A 16,629-nucleotide genomic window follows, 5' to 3' on the forward strand; every position below is an offset into this window, starting at 1 on the left:
TGCTTTAAGCTTTTGGAATTTTTTCACTTAGTATATAATAAATTTGGCAAAAAATAGAGTCAATGCCCGATCTCTGAATATAAGCAGGTTTGCGCCAGGTTAGTACATGGATGGGAGACTGCCTGGGAATACCAGGTGCTTTAAATATTTGGATATTTTTCACGAATTATATAATAATCTTGCAAAAAAAAAAAAAAAGAGTCAATGCCCGATCTCTGAATTTTAGCAGGTTTAGGTCTAGTTAGTACTTGGATGAGAGACCGCCAAGGAATACCAGGTGCTTTAAGCTTTTGGAATTTTTTCACTTAGTATATAATAAATTTGGCAAAAAATAGAGTCAATGCCCGATCTCTGAATATAAGCAGGTTTGCGCCAGGTTAGTACATGGATGGGAGACTGCCTGGGAATACCAGGTGCTTTAAATTTTTGGATATTTTTCACGAATTATATAATAATCTGGCAAAAAAAAAAAAAGAGTCAATGCCCGATCTCTGAATCTTAGCAGGTTTAGGTCTGGTTAGTACCTGGTTGAAAGACCGCCTAGGAATACCAGGTGCTTAAAGCTTTTGGAATTTTTTCACTTAGTATATAATAAATTTGGCAAAAAATAGAGTCAATGCCCGATCTCTGAATATAAGCAGGTTTGGGCCAGGTTAGTACATGGATGGGAGACTGCCTGGGAATACCAGGTGCTTTAAATTTTTGGATATTTTTCACAAATTATATAATAATCTTGCAAAAAAAAAAAAAAAAAGAAGAAGTCAATGCCCGATCTCTGAATCTTAGCAGGTTAAGGTCTGGTTAGTACTTGAATGATAGACCGCCAAGGAATACCAGGTGCTTTAAGCTTTTGGAATTTTTTCACTTAGTATATAATAAATTTGCCAAAAAATAGAGTCAATGCCCGATCTCTGAATATAAGCAGGTTTGGGCCAGGTTAGTACTTGGATGAGAGACCGCCTAGGAATACCAGGTGCTTTAAGCTTTTGGGGTTTCTTTCCTACTTTTATAATGTACTGGCGAGTAGATTGGCTGATCTTTAAATAGCCTTCTCTTTGCAGCAGTCTTCGCTTATGGCCATACCAGCCTGGCTATGCCCGATCTTGTCTGATCTCGTAAGCTAATTTGGTTAGCCTGGTTAGTGCCTGGATGGGAGACCGCCTGGGAATGCCAGGTACTGTAAGCTTTTTTGAAATTTTTCACTTAGTATATAATAATTTTGCCAAAAAATAGAGTCAATGCCCGATCTCTGAATATAAGCAGGTTTGCGCCAGGTTAGTACATGGATGGGAGACTGCCTGGGAATACCAGGTGCTTTAAATGTTTGGATATTTTTCACGAATTATATAATAATCTTGCAAAAAAAAAAAAAGAGTCAATGCCCGATCTCTGAATTTTAGCAGGTTTAGGTCTAGTTAGTACTTGGATGAGAGACCGCCAAGGAATACCAGGTGCTTTAAGCTTTTGGAATTTTTTCACTTAGTATATAATAAATTTGGCAAAAAATAGAGTCAATGCCCGATCTCTGAATATAAGCAGGTTTGCGCCAGGTTAGTACATGGATGGGAGACTGCCTGGGAATACCAGGTGCTTTAAATTTTTGGATTTTTTTTCACGAATTATATAATAATCTGGCAAAAAAAAAAAAAAAGAGTCAATGCCCGATCTCTGAATCTTAGCAGGTTTATATCTGGTTAATACTTGGATGAGAGACCGCCAAGGAATACCAGGTGCTTTAAGCTTTTGGAATTTTTTCACTTAGTATATAATAAATTTGGCAAAAAATAGAGTCAGTGCCCGATCTCTGAATATAAGCAGGTTTGGGCCAGGTTAGTACATGGATGGGAGACTGCCTGGGAATACCAGGTGCTTTAAATTTTTGGTGATTTTTCACAAATTATATAATAATCTTGCAAAAAAAAAAAAAAAAGAGTCAATGCCCGATCTCTGAATCTTAGCAGGTTTAGGTCTGGTTAGTACTTGGATGAGAGACCGCCTAGGAATACCAGGTGCTTTAAGCTTTTGGGGTTTCTTTCCTACTTTTATAATGTACTGGCGAGTAGATTGGCTGATCTTTAAATAGCCTTCTCTTTGCAGCAGTCTTCGCTTATGGCCATACCAGCCTGGCTATGCCCGATCTTGTCTGATCTCGTAAGCTAAGCAGGTTTGGGCCTGGTTAGTGCCTGGATGGGAGACCGCCTGGGAATACCAGGTACTCTAAGTTTTTTTGAAATTTTTCACTTAGTATATAATAATTTTGCCAAAAAATAGAGTCAATGCCGATCTCTGAATATAAGCAGGTTTGCGCCAGGTTAGTACATGGATGGGAGACTGCCTGGGAATACCAGGTGCTTTAACCCCTTTAAGTGCGAACATCGCCGACGGCCCCAGTTTATTATTGTTTCACTTTCACAGCACATTAAACATCATGGTCTTACTTCATCTGGACAAACTGTGCATCAATTGAAAGTTTAAAGACTCTAGTTTCGATATTTGACCAATATTTTGATAAAACATTGTTGCAGTGACAGATATTTAGTGATTTATGTCAGAAGTGCAAAATAATAAATCCGTATTATGCCACATTTTGAATAGAAATTAATCACTAACTAATATTCAGTCAGGTCAGCAGCGGTTTATTTGTGTTCACATAGACTCACTGAACAGCGTCAATAAGGATTTATAGACAAAAGATGCATATCTGCGGAGATATATGGATATTTTTACTGATGTTTACTTCATATTTCTTCAGACAGAATCGTCATTTCTATTCATTTTCCACGGATTTACGCGATCTGATGATAAACAGTCTCTCCCAGCGATCTGTGTGTGCGCAGTGGTGTCAGCTCGTGTGGTGTGTGACTCAGACTCTGATTGGGCCTTGCCAAATGTCAATCTTACAGTGTCATATATGGACACCGCCACATCGTGTCACATGCTTCCTGCACACTTCCTGGTAGTTATCTGGCCAAAACAACACTGAAACACCTCTGTACACACGAAATATCCAAATAATAAACCCGCGATTACGATAGTAAAGCTTGGTATGAGAATTTCTTGAGATCTGGGGCGTTTTAATAAAAAAAATCGAAAATGTACATGGAAAATGCTAACTTGTGCAGCGATGAAAAAGGCTACAAATAACATATTTTTACAACAGTAAACGACCAAATTCCATCCCTGATCGCTAAAGGAAGTTATTATAAACACTCGATCGGGGTTTAAAGTGAGTTTTGAGTAAAAGTGTGTTAATAATTTCATAAATTGTCTGCTGTAGCTAGATGCTAACGTTAGCTACAATGCTACTAATAGCAGGTGCTTTTCTTCTTCATAATGCATTTTTGTCTCAATAATTCACGTAAGGTCGTAAGAAAATGTTTTGTTGTATTTTTATAGTAAGACTTTTGATAAATAAGGGCTAAATGCAAAGAGAGACTGAAGTGAGATCGCTGCTTTGTTGCTTTGTAAAGCCTGAAAAACCACAATCAAGGCTAATAAAGGTGGAATAAAAACAAAAGAATAATGATAAAAGAATAATGCGGATAATGTGTCGTACCTGGCGGAGGTGTGAAAGACTCGTTTGGTGAGAACAATACAATCATGAAACGGGCAGTTTTCACAGCCAAACACACATATAAAACACACATCAGTGTTTACATGTGAGATCTTACAGAGATGACAAGGGCCATAAATCAATCTGATTAGCCTTCTCTAAAAACACACATGACATGGCCTTAGAAAATATTTTATAAAATTCACAGTTTTACAGATTCGATTATGACATTTTTTATGAAGTTTTGGAAGACTTGTGGCCTTAGCTACACTGTGTTTTCAAACTCATTTCCTACATCAACAATTTTTTAAATACATTTAAAACATGTTTTTAATATTTTTATTTTTGTTTTTATGTTTGAGCTTATATATCTCTATTATCATAACAGTCTGAGTGATTCTGATTCCTGAACAGTAAACTTTAAAGTGTCAGCTTTGTGAACAAAGGTTGAATATGTATCTAGTCAGAAAGAATCATGAGCAGAAACCTTTTTATTTTGGGTATGTCATTTCTGTCTCCATGCCAAAAAAGGGGGGTTACTAGTAAGGGGTTAAATGTTTGGATATTTTTCACGAATTATATATTAATCTTGCAAAAAAAAAAAAAAAAAAAGAGTCAATGCCCGATCTCTGAATCTTAGCAGGTTTAGGTCTGGTTAGTACTTGGATGAGAGACCGCCAAGGAATACCAGGTGCTTTAAGCTTTTGGAATTTTTTCACTTAGTATATAATAAATTTGCCAAAAAATAGAGTCAATGCCCGATCTCTGAATATAAGCAGGTTTGGGCCAGGTTAGTAATTGGATGAGAGACCGCCTAGGAATACCAGGTGCTTTAAGCTTTTGGGGTTTCTTTCCTACTTTTATAATGTACTGGCGAGTAGATTGGCTGATCTTTAAATAGCCTTCTCTTTGCAGCAGTCTTCGCTTATGGCCATACCAGCCTGGCTATGCCCGATCTTGTCTGATCTCGGAAGCTAAGCAGGTTTGGGCCTGGTTAGTGCCTGGATGGGAGACCGCCTGGGAATACCAGGTACTGTAAGCTTTTTTGAAATTTTTCACTTAGTATATAATAATTTTGCCAAAAAATAGAGTCAATGCCCGATCTCTGAATATAAGCAGCTTTGCGCCAGGTTAGTACATGGATGGGAGACTGCCTGGGAATATCAGGTGCTTTAAATTTTTGGATATTTTTCACGAATTATATAATAATCTTGCAAAAAAAAAAAAAAAAAAAAAAAAAGAGTCAATGCCCGATCTCTGAATCTTAGCAGGTTTAGGTCTGGTTAGTACTTGGATGAGAGACCGCCAAGGAATACCAGGTGCTTTAAGCTTTTGGAATTTTTTCACTTAGTATATAATAAATTTGGCAAAAAATAGAGTAAATGCCCGATCTCTGAATATAAGCAGGTTTGGGCCAGGTTAGTACATGGATGGGAGACTGCCTGGGAATACCAGGTGCTTTAAATTTTTGGATATTTTTCACGAATTATATAATAATCTGGCAAAAAAAAAAAAAAGAGTCAATGCCCGATCTCTGAATCTTAGCAGGTTTAGGTCTGGTTAGTACTTGGATGAGAGACCGCCAAGGAATACCAGGTGCTTTAAGCTTTTGGAATTTTTCACTTAGTATATAATAAATTTGGCAAAAAATAGAGTCAGTGCCCGATCTCTGAATATAAGCAGGTTTGGGCCAGGTTAGTACATGGATGGGAGACTGCCTAGGAATACCAGGTGCTTTAAGCTTTTGGGGTTTCTTTCCTACTTTTATAATGTACTGGCGAGTAGATTGGCTGATCTTTAAATAGCCTTCTCTTTGCAGCAGTCTTCGCTTATGGCCATACCAGCCTGGCTATGCCCGATCTTGTCTGATCTCGTAAGCTAAGCAGGTTTGGGCCTGGTTAGTGCCTGGATGGGAGACCGCCTGGGAATACCAGGTACTCTAAGTTTTTTTGAAATTTTTCACTTAGTATATAATAATTTTGCCAAAAAATAGAGTCAATGCCCGATCTCTGAATATAAGCAGGTTTGCGCCAGGTTAGTACATGGATGGGAGACTGCCTGGGAATACCAGGAGCTTTAAATGTTTGGATATTTTTCACGAATTATATAATAATCTTGCAAAAAAAAAAAAAAAAGAGTCAATGCCCGATCTCTGAATCATAGCAGGTTTAGGTCTGGTTAGTACTTGGATGAGAGACCGCCAAGGAATACCAGGTGCTTTAAGCTTTTGGAATTTTTTCACTTAGTATATAATAAATTTGGCAAAAAATAGAGTCAATGCCCGATCTCTGAATATAAGCAGGTTTGCGCCAGGTTAGTACATGGATGGGAGACTGCCTGGGAATACCAGGTGCTTTAAATGTTTGGATATTTTTCACGAATTATATAATAATCTGGCAAAAAAAAAAAAAAAAGAGTCAATGCCCGATCTCTGAATCTTAGCAGGTTTAGGTCTGGTTAGTACTTGGTTGAAAGACCGCCTAGGAATACCAGGTGCTTAAAGCTTTTGGAATTTTTTCACTTAGTATATAATAAATTTGGCAAAAAATAGAGTCAATGCCCGATCTCTGAATATAAGCAGGTTTGGGCCAGGTTAGTACATGGATGGGAGACTGCCTGGGAATACCAGGTGCTTTAAATTTTTGGATATTTTTCACGAATTATATAATAATCTTGCAAAAAAAAAAAAAAAAGAAGAAGTCAATGCCCGATCTCTGAATCTTAGCAGGTTAAGGTCTGGTTAGTACTTGAATGATAGACCGCCAAGGAATACCAGGTGCTTTAAGCTTTTGGAATTTTTTCACTTAGTATATAATAAATTTGCCAAAAAATAGAGTCAATGCCCGATCTCTGAATATAAGCAGGTTTGGGCCAGGTTAGTACTTGGATGAGAGACCGCCTAGGAATACCAGGTGCTTTAAGCTTTTGGGGTTTCTTTCCTACTTTTATAATGTACTGGCGAGTAGATTGGCTGATCTTTAAATAGCCTTCTCTTTGCAGCAGTCTTCGCTTATGGCCATACCAGCCTGGCTATGCCCGATCTTGTCTGATCTCGTAAGCTAAGCAGGTTTGGGCCTGGTTAGTGCCTGGATGGGAGACCGCCTGGGAATGCCAGGTACTGTAAGCTTTTTTGAAATTTTTCACTTAGTATATAATAATTTTGCCAAAAAATAGAGTCAATGCCCGATCTCTGAATATAAGCAGGTTTGCGCCAGGTTAGTACATGGATGGGAGACTGCCTGGGAATACCAGGTGCTTTAAATGTTTGGATATTTTTCACGAATTATATAATAATCTTGCAAAAAAAAAAAAAGAGTCAATGCCCGATCTCTGAATTTTAGCAGGTTTAGGTCTAGTTAGTACTTGGATGAGAGACCGCCAAGGAATACCAGGTGCTTTAAGCTTTTGGAATTTTTTCACTTAGTATATAATAAATTTGGCAAAAAATAGAGTCAATGCCCGATCTCTGAATATAAGCAGGTTTGCGCCAGGTTAGTACATGGATGGGAGACTGCCTGGGAATACCAGGTGCTTTAAATTTTTGGATATTTTTCACGAATTATATAATAATCTTGCAAAAAAAAAAAAAAAAAAAAAAAAAAGAGTCAATGCCCGATCTCTGAATCTTAGCAGGTTTAGGTCTGGTTAGTACTTGGATGAGAGACCGCCAAGGAATACCAGGTGCTTTAAGCTTTTGGAATTTTTTCACTTAGTATATAATAAATTTGGCAAAAAATAGAGTCAATGCCCGATCTCTGAATATAAGCAGGTTTGGGCCAGGTTAGTACATGGATGGGAGACTGCCTGGGAATACCAGGTGCTTTAAATTTTTGGATATTTTTCACGAATTATATAATAATCTGGCAAAAAAAAAAAAAAAAGAGTCAATGCCCGATCTCTGAATCTTAGCAGGTTTAGGTCTGGTTAGTACTTGGATGAGAGACCGCCAAGGAATACCAGGTGCTTTAAGCTTTTGGGGTTTCTTTCCTACTTTTATAATGTACTGGCGAGTAGATTGGCTGATCTTTAAATAGCCTTCTCTTTGCAGCAGTCTTCGCTTATGGCCATACCAGCCTGGCTATGCCCGATCTTGTCTGATCTCGTAAGCTAAGCAGGTTTGGGCCTGGTTAGTGCCTGGATGGGAGACTGCCTGGGAATGCCAGGTACTGTAAGCTTTTTTGAAATTTTTCACTTAGTATATAATAATTTTGCCAAAAAATAGAGTCAATGCCCGATCTCTGAATATAAGCAGGTTTGCGCCAGGTTAGTACATGGATGGGAGACTGCCTGGGAATACCAGGTGCTTTAAATGTTTGGATATTTTTCACGAATTATATAATAATCTTGCAAAAAAAAAAAAAAGAGTCAATGCCCGATCTCTGAATTTTAGCAGGTTTAGGTCTAGTTAGTACTTGGATGAGAGACCGCCAAGGAATACCAGGTGCTTTAAGCTTTTGGAATTTTTTCACTTAGTATATAATAAATTTGGCAAAAAATAGAGTCAATGCCCGATCTCTGAATATAAGCAGGTTTGCGCCAGGTTAGTACATGGATGGGAGACTGCCTGGGAATACCAGGTGCTTTAAATTTTTGGATTTTTTTCACGAATTATATAATAATCTGGCAAAAAAAAAAAAAAAGAGTCAATGCCCGATCTCTGAATCTTAGCAGGTTTAGATCTGGTTAATACTTGGATGAGAGACCGCCAAGGAATACCAGGTGCTTTAAGCTTTTGGAATTTTTTCACTTAGTATATAATAAATTTGGCAAAAAATAGAGTCAGTGCCCGATCTCTGAATATAAGCAGGTTTGGGCCAGGTTAGTACATGGATGGGAGACTGCCTGGGAATACCAGGTGCTTTAAATTTTTGGATATTTTTCACAAATTATATAATAATCTTGCAAAAAAAAAAAAAAAGAGTCAATGCCCGATCTCTGAATCTTAGCAGGTTTAGGTCTGGTTAGTACTTGGATGAGAGACCGCCTAGGAATACCAGGTGCTTTAAGCTTTTGGGGTTTCTTTCCTACTTTTATAATGTACTGGCGAGTAGATTGGCTGATCTTTAAATAGCCTTCTCTTTGCAGCAGTCTTCGCTTATGGCCATACCAGCCTGGCTATGCCCGATCTTGTCTGATCTCGTAAGCTAAGCAGGTTTGGGCCTGGTTAGTGCCTGGATGGGAGACCGCCTGGGAATACCAGGTACTCTAAGTTTTTTTGAAATTTTTCACTTAGTATATAATAATTTTGCCAAAAAATAGAGTCAATGCCCGATCTCTGAATATAAGCAGGTTTGCGCCAGGTTAGTACATGGATGGGAGACTGCCTGGGAATACCAGGTGCTTTAAATGTTTGGATATTTTTCACGAATTATATATTAATCTTGCAAAAAAAAAAAAAAAAAGAGTCAATGCCCGATCTCTGAATCTTAGCAGGTTTAGGTCTGGTTAGTACTTGGATGAGAGACCGCCAAGGAATACCAGGTGCTTTAAGCTTTTGGAATTTTTTCACTTAGTATATAATAAATTTGCCAAAAAATAGAGTCAATGCCCGATCTCTGAATATAAGCAGGTTTGGGCCAGGTTAGTAATTGGATGAGAGACCGCCTAGGAATACCAGGTGCTTTAAGCTTTTGGGGTTTCTTTCCTACTTTTATAATGTACTGGCGAGTAGATTGGCTGATCTTTAAATAGCCTTCTCTTTGCAGCAGTCTTCGCTTATGGCCATACCAGCCTGGCTATGCCCGATCTTGTCTGATCTCGGAAGCTAAGCAGGTTTGGGCCTGGTTAGTGCCTGGATGGGAGACCGCCTGGGAATACCAGGTACTGTAAGCTTTTTTGAAATTTTTCACTTAGTATATAATAATTTTGCCAAAAAATAGAGTCAATGCCCGATCTCTGAATATAAGCAGGTTTGCGCCAGGTTAGTACATGGATGGGAGACTGCCTGGGAATATCAGGTGCTTTAAATTTTTGGATATTTTTCACGAATTATATAATAATCTTGCAAAAAAAAAAAAAAAAAAAAAAAAGAGTCAATGCCCGATCTCTGAATCTTAGCAGGTTTAGGTCTGGTTAGTACTTGGATGAGAGACCGCCAAGGAATACCAGGTGCTTTAAGCTTTTGGAATTTTTTCACTTAGTATATAATAAATTTGGCAAAAAATAGAGTCAATGCCCGATCTCTGAATATAAGCAGGTTTGGGCCAGGTTAGTACATGGATGGGAGACTGCCTGGGAATACCAGGTGCTTTAAATTTTTGGATATTTTTCACGAATGATATAATAATCTGGCAAAAAAAAAAAAAAAAGAGTCAATGCCCGATCTCTGAATCTTAGCAGGTTTAGGTCTGGTTAGTACTTGGATGAGAGACCGCCAAGGAATACCAGGTGCTTTAAGCTTTTGGGGTTTCTTTCCTACTTTTATAATGTACTGGCGAGTAGATTGGCTGATCTTTAAATAGCCTTCTCTTTGCAGCAGTCTTCGCTTATGGCCATACCAGCCTGGCTATGCCTGATCTTGTCTGATCTCGTAAGCTAAGCAGGTTTGGGCCTGGTTAGTGCCTGGATGGGAGACTGCCTGGGAATGCCAGGTACTGTAAGCTTTTTTGAAATTTTTCACTTAGTATATAATAATTTTGCCAAAAAATAGAGTCAATGCCCGATCTCTGAATATAAGCAGGTTTGCGCCAGGTTAGTACATGGATGGGAGACTGCCTGGGAATACCAGGTGCTTTAAATGTTTGGATATTTTTCACGAATTATATAATAATCTTGCAAAAAAAAAAAAAAGAGTCAATGCCCGATCTCTGAATTTTAGCAGGTTTAGGTCTAGTTAGTACTTGGATGAGAGACCGCCAAGGAATACCAGGTGCTTTAAGCTTTTGGAATTTTTTCACTTAGTATATAATAAATTTGGCAAAAAATAGAGTCAGTGCCCGATCTCTGAATATAAGCAGGTTTGGGCCAGGTTAGTACATGGATGGGAGACTGCCTGGGAATACCAGGTGCTTTAAATTTTTGGATATTTTTCACAAATTATATAATAATCTTGCAAAAAAAAAAAAAAAGAGTCAATGCCCGATCTCTGAATCTTAGCAGGTTTAGGTCTGGTTAGTACTTGGATGAGAGACCGCCTAGGAATACCAGGTGCTTTAAGCTTTTGGGGTTTCTTTCCTACTTTTATAATGTACTGGCGAGTAGATTGGCTGATCTTTAAATAGCCTTCTCTTTGCAGCAGTCTTCGCTTATGGCCATACCAGCCTGGCTATGCCCGATCTTGTCTGATCTCGTAAGCTAAGCAGGTTTGGGCCTGGTTAGTGCCTGGATGGGAGACCGCCTGGGAATACCAGGTACTCTAAGTTTTTTTGAAATTTTTCACTTAGTATATAATAATTTTGCCAAAAAATAGAGTCAATGCCCGATCTCTGAATATAAGCAGGTTTGCGCCAGGTTAGTACATGGATGGGAGACTGCCTGGGAATACCAGGTGCTTTAAATGTTTGGATATTTTTCACGAATTATATATTAATCTTGCAAAAAAAAAAAAAAAAGAGTCAATGCCCGATCTCTGAATCTTAGCAGGTTTAGGTCTGGTTAGTACTTGGATGAGAGACCGCCAAGGAATACCAGGTGCTTTAAGCTTTTGGAATTTTTTCACTTAGTATATAATAAATTTGCCAAAAAATAGAGTCAATGCCCGATCTCTGAATATAAGCAGGTTTGGGCCAGGTTAGTAATTGGATGAGAGACCGCCTAGGAATACCAGGTGCTTTAAGCTTTTGGGGTTTCTTTCCTACTTTTATAATGTACTGGCGAGTAGATTGGCTGATCTTTAAATAGCCTTCTCTTTGCAGCAGTCTTCGCTTATGGCCATACCAGCCTGGCTATGCCCGATCTTGTCTGATCTCGGAAGCTAAGCAGGTTTGGGCCTGGTTAGTGCCTGGATGGGAGACCGCCTGGGAATACCAGGTACTGTAAGCTTTTTTGAAATTTTTCACTTAGTATATAATAATTTTGCCAAAAAATAGAGTCAATGCCCGATCTCTGAATATAAGCAGGTTTGCGCCAGGTTAGTACATGGATGGGAGACTGCCTGGGAATATCAGGTGCTTTAAATTTTTGGATATTTTTCACGAATTATATAATAATCTTGCAAAAAAAAAAAAAAAAAAAAAAAAAGAGTCAATGCCCGATCTCTGAATCTTAGCAGGTTTAGATCTGGTTAATACTTGGATGAGAGACCGCCAAGGAATACCAGGTGCTTTAAGCTTTTGGAATTTTTTCACTTAGTATATAATAAATTTGGCAAAAAATAGAGTCAATGCCCGATCTCTGAATATAAGCAGGTTTGCGCCAGGTTAGTACATGGATGGGAGACTGCCTGGGAATACCAGGTGCTTTAAATTTTTGGATTTTTTTCACGAATTATATAATAATCTGGCAAAAAAAAAAAAAGAGTCAATGCCCGATCTCTGAATCTTAGCAGGTTTAGATCTGGTTAATACTTGGATGAGAGACCGCCAAGGAATACCAGGTGCTTTAAGCTTTTGGAATTTTTTCACTTAGTATATAATAAATTTGGCAAAAAATAGAGTCAGTGCCCGATCTCTGAATATAAGCAGGTTTGGGCCAGGTTAGTACATGGATGGGAGACTGCCTGGGAATACCAGGTGCTTTAAATTTTTGGATATTTTTCACAAATTATATAATAATCTTGCAAAAAAAAAAAAAAAAGAGTCAATGCCCGATCTCTGAATCTTAGCAGGTTTAGGTCTGGTTAGTACTTGGATGAGAGACCGCCTAGGAATACCAGGTGCTTTAAGCTTTTGGGGTTTCTTTCCTACTTTTATAATGTACTGGCGAGTAGATTGGCTGATCTTTAAATAGCCTTCTCTTTGCAGCAGTCTTCGCTTATGGCCATACCAGCCTGGCTATGCCCGATCTTGTCTGATCTCGTAAGCTAAGCAGGTTTGGGCCTGGTTAGTGCCTGGATGGGAGACCGCCTGGGAATACCAGGTACTCTAAGTTTTTTTGAAATTTTTCACTTAGTATATAATAATTTTGCCAAAAAATAGAGTCAATGCCCGATCTCTGAATATAAGCAGGTTTGCGCCAGGTTAGTACATGGATGGGAGACTGCCTGGGAATACCAAGTGCTTTAAATGTTTGGATATTTTTCACGAATTATATATTAATCTTGCAAAAAAAAAAAAAAAAAAAGAGTCAATGCCCGATCTCTGAATCTTAGCAGGTTTAGGTCTGGTTAGTACTTGGATGAGAGACCGCCAAGGAATACCAGGTGCTTTAAGCTTTTGGAATTTTTTCACTTAGTATATAATAAATTTGCCAAAAAATAGAGTCAATGCCCGATCTCTGAATATAAGCAGGTTTGGGCCAGGTTAGTAATTGGATGAGAGACCGCCTAGGAATACCAGGTGCTTTAAGCTTTTGGGGTTTCTTTCCTACTTTTATAATGTACTGGCGAGTAGATTGGCTGATCTTTAAATAGCCTTCTCTTTGCAGCAGTCTTCGCTTATGGCCATACCAGCCTGGCTATGCCCGATCTTGTCTGATCTCGGAAGCTAAGCAGGTTTGGGCCTGGTTAGTGCCTGGATGGGAGACCGCCTGGGAATGCCAGGTACTGTAAGCTTTTTTGAAATTTTTCACTTAGTATATAATAATTTTGCCAAAAAATAGAGTCAATGCCCGATCTCTGAATATAAGCAGGTTTGTGCCAGGTTAGTACATGGATGGGAGACTGCCTGGGAATACCAGGTGCTTTAAATGTTTGGATATTTTTCACGAATTATATAATAATCTTGCAAAAAAAAAAAAAAAGAGTCAATGCCCGATCTCTGAATTTTAGCAGGTTTAGGTCTAGTTAGTACTTGGATGAGAGACCGCCAAGGAATACCAGGTGCTTTAAGCTTTTGGAATTTTTTCACTTAGTATATAATAAATTTGGCAAAAAATAGAGTCAATGCCCGATCTCTGAATATAAGCAGGTTTGCGCCAGGTTAGTACATGGATGGGAGACTGCCTGGGAATACCAGGTGCTTTAAATTTTTGGATTTTTTTCACGAATTATATAATAATCTGGCAAAAAAAAAAAAAAGAGTCAATGCCCGATCTCTGAATCTTAGCAGGTTTAGATCTGGTTAATACTTGGATGAGAGACCGCCAAGGAATACCAGGTGCTTTAAGCTTTTGGAATTTTTTCACTTAGTATATAATAAATTTGGCAAAAAATAGAGTCAATGCCCGATCTCTGAATATAAGCAGGTTTGCGCCAGGTTAGTACATGGATGGGAGACTGCCTGGGAATACCAGGTGCTTTAAATTTTTGGATTTTTTTCACGAATTATATAATAATCTGGCAAAAAAAAAAAAAAGAGTCAATGCCCGATCTCTGAATCTTAGCAGGTTTAGATCTGGTTAATACTTGGATGAGAGACCGCCAAGGAATACCAGGTGCTTTAAGCTTTTGGAATTTTTTCACTTAGTATATAATAAATTTGGCAAAAAATAGAGTCAGTGCCCGATCTCTGAATATAAGCAGGTTTGGGCCAGGTTAGTACATGGATGGGAGACTGCCTGGGAATACCAGGTGCTTTAAATTTTTGGATATTTTTCACAAATTATATAATAATCTTGCAAAAAAAAAAAAAAAAGAGTCAATGCCCGATCTCTGAATCTTAGCAGGTTTAGGTCTGGTTAGTACTTGGATGAGAGACCGCCTAGGAATACCAGGTGCTTTAAGCTTTTGGGGTTTCTTTCCTACTTTTATAATGTACTGGCGAGTAGATTGGCTGATCTTTAAATAGCCTTCTCTTTGCAGCAGTCTTCGCTTATGGCCATACCAGCCTGGCTATGCCCGATCTTGTCTGATCTCGTAAGCTAAGCAGGTTTGGGCCTGGTTAGTGCCTGGATGGGAGACCGCCTGGGAATACCAGGTACTCTAAGTTTTTTTTAAATTTTTCACTTAGTATATAATAATTTTGCCAAAAAATAGAGTCAATGCCCGATCTCTGAATATAAGCAGGTTTGCGCCAGGTTAGTACATGGATGGGAGACTGCCTGGGAATACCAAGTGCTTTAAATGTTTGGATATTTTTCACAAATTATATATTAATCTTGCAAAAAAAAAAAAAAAAAAAAGAGTCAATGCCCGATCTCTGAATCTTAGCAGGTTTAGGTCTGGTTAGTACTTGGATGAGAGACCGCCAAGGAATACCAGGTGCTTTAAGCTTTTGGAATTTTTTCACTTAGTATATAATAAATTTGCCAAAAAATAGAGTCAATGCCCGATCTCTGAATATAAGCAGGTTTGGGCCAGGTTAGTAATTGGATGAGAGACCGCCTAGGAATACCAGGTGCTTTAAGCTTTTGGGGTTTCTTTCCTACTTTTATAATGTACTGGCGAGTAGATTGGCTGATCTTTAAATAGCCTTCTCTTTGCAGCAGTCTTCGCTTATGGCCATACCAGCCTGGCTATGCCCGATCTTGTCTGATCTCGGAAGCTAAGCAGGTTTGGGCCTGGTTAGTGCCTGGATGGGAGACCGCCTGGGAATACCAGGTACTGTAAGCTTTTTTGAAATTTTTCACTTAGTATATAATAATTTTGCCAAAAAATAGAGTCAATGCCCGATCTCTGAATATAAGCAGGTTTGCGCCAGGTTAGTACATGGATGGGAGACTGCCTGGGAATATCAGGTGCTTTAAATTTTTGGATATTTTTCACGAATTATATAATAATCTTGCAAAAAAAAAAAAAAAAAAAAAAAAAGAGTCAATGCCCGATCTCTGAATCTTAGCAGGTTTAGGTCTGGTTAGTACTTGGATGAGAGACCGCCAAGGAATACCAGGTGCTTTAAGCTTTTGGAATTTTTTCACTTAGTATATAATAAATTTGGCAAAAAATAGAGTCAATGCCCGATCTCTGAATATAAGCAGGTTTGGGCCAGGTTAGTACATGGATGGGAGACTGCCTGGGAATACCAGGTGCTTTAAATTTTTGGATATTTTTCACGAATTATATAATAATCTGGCAAAAAAAAAAAAAAAGAGTCAATGCCCGATCTCTGAATCTTAGCAGGTTTAGGTCTGGTTAGTACTTGGATGAGAGACCGCCAAGGAATACCAGGTGCTTTAAGCTTTTGGGGTTTCTTTCCTACTTTTATAATGTACTGGCGAGTAGATTGGCTGATCTTTAAATAGCCTTCTCTTTGCAGCAGTCTTCACTTATGGCCATACCAGCCTGGCTATGCCCGATCTTGTCTGATCTCGTAAGCTAAGCAGGTTTGGGCCTGGTTAGTGCCTGGATGGGAGACTGCCTGGGAATGCCAGGTACTGTAAGCTTTTTTGAAATTTTTCACTTAGTATATAATAATTTTGCCAAAAAATAGAGTCAATGCCCGATCTCTGAATATAAGCAGGTTTGCGCCAGGTTAGTACATGGATGGGAGACTGCCTGGGAATACCAGGTGCTTTAAATGTTTGGATATTTTTCACGAATTATATAATAATCTTGCAAAAAAAAAAAAAAGAGTCAATGCCCGATCTCTGAATTTTAGCAGGTTTAGGTCTAGTTAGTACTTGGATGAGAGACCGCCAAGGAATACCAGGTGCTTTAAGCTTTTGGAATTTTTTCACTTAGTATATAATAAATTTGGCAAAAAATAGAGTCAATGCCCGATCTCTGAATATAAGCAGGTTTGCGCCAGGTTAGTACATGGATGGGAGACTGCCTGGGAATACCAGGTGCTTTAAATTTTTGGATTTTTTTCACGAATTATATAATAATCTGGCAAAAAAAAAAAAAAAGAGTCAATGCCCGGTCTCTGAATCTTAGCAGGTTTAGATCTGGTTAATACTTGGATGAGAGACCGCCAAGGAATACCAGGTGCTTTAAGCTTTTGGAATTTTTTCACTTAGTATATAATAAATTTGGCAAAAAATAGAGTCAGTGCCCGATCTCTGAATATAAGCAGGTTTGGGCCAGGTTAGTACATGGATGGGAGACTGCCTGGGAATACCAGGTGCTTTAAATTTTTGGATATTTTTCACAAATTATATAA

At 38.5% G+C, this 16,629-nt stretch overlaps 5 non-coding genes and 10 pseudogenes across 5 annotated transcripts; all 15 read left to right on the forward strand.

Annotated features, from left to right (window-relative positions):
* The first annotated feature begins 2,105 nt into the window (after positions 1 to 2,105).
* On the forward strand, positions 2,106 to 2,224 carry LOC127936948 (uncharacterized; annotated as a pseudogene).
* A 2,252-nt stretch (positions 2,225 to 4,476) lies between these two features.
* LOC127937304 (5S ribosomal RNA) lies at positions 4,477 to 4,595 on the forward strand. Its single transcript, XR_008148370.1, has one exon. It is a non-coding gene; the product is annotated as a 5S ribosomal RNA (ribosomal RNA).
* A 785-nt stretch (positions 4,596 to 5,380) lies between these two features.
* On the forward strand, positions 5,381 to 5,499 carry LOC127936950 (uncharacterized; annotated as a pseudogene).
* Positions 5,500 to 6,561: 1,062 nt separating this feature from the next.
* LOC127936139 (uncharacterized) lies at positions 6,562 to 6,680 on the forward strand (annotated as a pseudogene).
* A 929-nt stretch (positions 6,681 to 7,609) lies between these two features.
* On the forward strand, positions 7,610 to 7,728 carry LOC127936814 (uncharacterized; annotated as a pseudogene).
* Positions 7,729 to 8,646: 918 nt separating this feature from the next.
* On the forward strand, positions 8,647 to 8,765 carry LOC127936951 (uncharacterized; annotated as a pseudogene).
* Positions 8,766 to 9,266: 501 nt separating this feature from the next.
* Positions 9,267 to 9,385, forward strand: LOC127937316 (5S ribosomal RNA). The gene has a single exon (XR_008148371.1). It is a non-coding gene; the product is annotated as a 5S ribosomal RNA (ribosomal RNA).
* Positions 9,386 to 10,036: 651 nt separating this feature from the next.
* Positions 10,037 to 10,155, forward strand: LOC127937213 (uncharacterized; annotated as a pseudogene).
* A 640-nt stretch (positions 10,156 to 10,795) lies between these two features.
* Positions 10,796 to 10,914, forward strand: LOC127936952 (uncharacterized; annotated as a pseudogene).
* A 500-nt stretch (positions 10,915 to 11,414) lies between these two features.
* Positions 11,415 to 11,533, forward strand: LOC127937327 (5S ribosomal RNA). Its single transcript, XR_008148372.1, has one exon. It is a non-coding gene; the product is annotated as a 5S ribosomal RNA (ribosomal RNA).
* Positions 11,534 to 12,461: 928 nt separating this feature from the next.
* LOC127936953 (uncharacterized) lies at positions 12,462 to 12,580 on the forward strand (annotated as a pseudogene).
* Positions 12,581 to 13,083: 503 nt separating this feature from the next.
* Positions 13,084 to 13,202, forward strand: LOC127937806 (5S ribosomal RNA). The gene has a single exon (XR_008148584.1). It is a non-coding gene; the product is annotated as a 5S ribosomal RNA (ribosomal RNA).
* A 1,196-nt stretch (positions 13,203 to 14,398) lies between these two features.
* On the forward strand, positions 14,399 to 14,517 carry LOC127936954 (uncharacterized; annotated as a pseudogene).
* A 504-nt stretch (positions 14,518 to 15,021) lies between these two features.
* Positions 15,022 to 15,140, forward strand: LOC127937338 (5S ribosomal RNA). Its single transcript, XR_008148373.1, has one exon. It is a non-coding gene; the product is annotated as a 5S ribosomal RNA (ribosomal RNA).
* A 651-nt stretch (positions 15,141 to 15,791) lies between these two features.
* On the forward strand, positions 15,792 to 15,910 carry LOC127937219 (uncharacterized; annotated as a pseudogene).
* Positions 15,911 to 16,629: the final 719 nt, after the last annotated feature.

Source organism: Carassius gibelio, chromosome A19 (assembly GCF_023724105.1).
Source record: "Carassius gibelio isolate Cgi1373 ecotype wild population from Czech Republic chromosome A19, carGib1.2-hapl.c, whole genome shotgun sequence".
Lineage (NCBI taxonomy): Eukaryota > Metazoa > Chordata > Actinopteri > Cypriniformes > Cyprinidae > Carassius > Carassius gibelio.